Below are 3,689 nucleotides of genomic sequence, written 5' to 3'. Positions count from 1 at the left end.
AAAAAGTGGGTCCCGATGCCTAACCAGTTGAGAACCACTGCCTTATGGCATCCATTCCAAGTCGTCTGCATGATGATGCATGTAATATAGGTTTCCCCCTCTGAACCTTCACTGTGAAAGCAGCAGGTTTGTTAATGAAATGCAGTGACTATACCAGACATATCTCCAGGGTAGGATGTCTGGATTAAAATGTGGGGAAAAAGCACACGCATTGCTTTGGCCCAATTCAGCTTGTGTCTAGGTTTCTTACTTGTGTATTTTTTTAGATGTTGTAAAAAACTGACCTTTAGTGCAAGCTACATTTCCAGCATGCATTTATGCCACAATATTACCAAGTGTTGTGTGAAATGCCTCCAACTCATGCAGGTATCATCGCTGGCCGTGGATCACAATACCAAAACCCCAGTGACACAGAATCAAGGTTTACTGTCAAGGACACCTCTGATAAAACCAGAAGTGACTTTCACATCGCTGTGCTGTACACTGTTCTCAACCTCAAATGGCGTTACACTGGCTGCTGATCTCTTGTTTAGCTCATGCGGAAAAAAGCCTGCCCGAAAGCAGAGGTGCCTGCCATCAGAGACAAATGATACATCGGGGTGTTTGCGAAATTAAAAAAGAGAGGCTGCTGACAGAGTCTGAAGCTGGCAGTTGAGACAGGAACTCTGCAGCCTCTCGTTCCCCTTCCTCTCAAGCAGAGTCAGGTGGTGAATGCCTGTTTGAAGCTCTCCCCCGTACTCCAGGGTTCTGTGGGATCCGGGTGTGCTGACACTGTTAGCACGCCTGATATGAGAGCCTGATCAAAGCTGGCTCATTCTGCCTGACCGATTTCCACAGGATTAAGGATTAGGGAGACAGGAAACTGGGAGAGGCACAGAGACAATCTCTGAGAGACAAAAAAAGGATCGTTAGGGAGAGTGAAAGGGATGGACAAATGCAAGAGGAGACAGAGGGGGTCATATGGCACTGGCAGAGAACATCTTAAAGGTGGGGTAGGTAATTTTGGAGAAACCAGCTCGAGTGCGCTAGAATTTGAAATTACACAGCTGGAAAAAATCTGCCACTTCTTTACAGAGCCCCTCCTCCAACACACACGAACGCGCACATGACCAATGAGGGCACGAGATAAATTTGTGCACAGATGGAAGGCTGACAGGCAGGTAGGCCATCCAGTTACTTTAGCCGGGCCGGCTAAAATGGTGGTGCTTTTTACAGAGCTACGGCTTCCACAGATGACATTTTTTTATGGATTTTTTGTCAAAGCACTTCAGATATTCATTGCTATCGGGATGTTAAGAACAGTCCATGGAATATAACACAAAGTGTATCTCGAGCCGGTTTCTCAAATTTACCTACCCCACCTTTAAGAAAAAGAAATCAGAGAATAAGTGTGAAGGGATTTAACAAACACATAAATCATTCATCAATTCATTAATAAGTAAAACAAAAAGTACATTCAGAGAGCATTATAAAAGAGGCTTTTATGTAAAACCCACATTTGGAGTGATTTTTAAAAGACAATGCAGCTTTAGTTGATCACCTTCTGTAAACAAACACGTTTTCCCAGAGGACCAGGCTGTGCTGCAGCCCAGGAAGTGTTAACTCTGATATCTAGCCGGGAGATAAACCCTGCTGTGCTTTAATAGTGAAATCTTGAAATCAATTCTAACTAACAGGGCACCAGTGTAGAGCCGCTCAATGGGGGGAGAAATGATCGTTTGTCCTTCTTTTGGAGGACTACGCAAAGAGGAAAGGGAATCTGGCAGTCTAAATGTAATACATGTAGAAGATATGTGCCATGGTTTAGAGGTCAGCAAATAATAAACATTTAAATATTTTGGAAATTGCTTTTCAAATGACTGCGAGGTATCATTAAAGCAAATATCCTAATAAAGTCACATAAGTCATCATCTAGATTGTTCATGGTCCTGGATAGGTTGGAAGTCTTAACGGCAAGTTGAACATATTTTTGTCACATTAAGTAATTCTAGTAAAAAATAAAGGCCTGTGATGGCTACAATCTTCAGTGTTCTTCAGTTGACAATAGCATATTTAAAGTAATAGTAGAGCAAAATGAAAGTCTATGACCTAGCTAGCAACTTATAAGAGTGTTTTTTAAAGGTTTGTTTATCATCACCTTTGAACAGCATACCATTTTCTATTAGCCTAATAATCCTCTCATTCATGACAAGATTTGATTCAAGAACATCAAAACATGCATAGTGTTCCTTTCACACCTTGAGGCCGCTCTCCTGTGTGATGTGGTCCGGGTGATTGTGACAGGACATTTGTACTGATAACAACAGCTACTGAGCCTTGGCGGAAACTACCTAGTTTATCAGACCTTTGTACGTGACATCTCGGAACCTGCATGGTGTATGAAAAATCCTGTTTACTGGCAGGTGTGTTTAATAGTCGTCGTCATGGAACATCCCAGTGTGTGAGTTTTGGGTGTTTTTGTGGCAGGCATCAGTTTCATGCACCTGACTAACATCATGTTATTGCACTGCTGTCTGTTGGTTTCTGTTACTCATTTTTCAGAAGTCCAGACCGTAGACTGTGCACAAGAGCCGAAACCGAGAGATGATGCATTTCTACATGGCCTCTAAAAGAGGAAGGGACTATACGTTGAGATTGAGCGTCTGTCACAGGTAATTACCGATCACACTCCGGATTAAAAGCGGCGGAAGAAAGGTCAGGGAGAGGCAAAGTTACACACCCCCACCAGATGTGCGCCTGCTCTGGCCTATAGCCGATTCATTATCTCACAGTTCATGACACCAGGGATGGGGTCCAGGCAATTGCATTACACTACACACACCCTGAGCAACCCAATCTGGGGATTTTTCCTGTTCTGTGTGTTTGTGTGTGTGTGTAAGGAGGAAGGGAGGAGTCATTTTACACACTGGTGGCATCCATAATGACAAAGCAATAATTCGCATAGTGCTCCAGCGCTGTGATCATTATGTTCCCATGTGCTCATGCATGCATGTGTACTCTGCGGCTGCAGTGAAGCAAATCGCGTTCATTATTTTTTGGATTGTTCTTAAAGATAAACAAGAAGTGACGGAAATAAATAAAGAAGCTGACCCATTCACACCCCGTGGCATGCTGCCTCATTTGCCCGAGCTTCTATCAATTGTTGGTTATAGCCAATAGCAATAAAGGAAGTAGTCCCACTGTCACAGAAACAGTTGGCACGGAAACAGCACATTACACCATCGTCCAATCCCCCTCCCATTCCTTTGTCGTCATTTCTCATCTCCCCTCCCTCCTCCTCCTCCTCCTCCTCCTCCTCCTCCTCCTCCTCCTCCTCCTCCTCCTCCTCCTCCCCCTATCTTGTATGTTTTTTTCAATCATCAATGAAATCACAATCAACCCTGCTGCTGGCCTGTCAGCAGACATATAAAAAACCTCAAGAAACACATCCACTCTGTATCACCTCCATTCTAGCCGGCAGGGCTCAGATTCCTTAATGACCAATGTATATTTAATCATTATAGCATGCACAAAACATGTTGTAGCTACCCCACCCAAGCCTGTTTTCTCTCTCTCTGTTACTCTCATGATTTAATCCTGACCATTTCCCCCTTCTCTCTCTATCCCTGCTGACTCCTCCCTCCATTTCTGTCCTCCACTCCCTCGCTCTGCCTCTCTGTCTCTGACACACTCAAACACACGCACACATA

This window comes from Pseudochaenichthys georgianus, chromosome 12 (assembly GCF_902827115.2).
Source record: "Pseudochaenichthys georgianus chromosome 12, fPseGeo1.2, whole genome shotgun sequence".
Taxonomy (NCBI): domain Eukaryota; kingdom Metazoa; phylum Chordata; class Actinopteri; order Perciformes; family Channichthyidae; genus Pseudochaenichthys; species Pseudochaenichthys georgianus.
Note: the sequence above shows the minus strand (reverse complement) of the source record.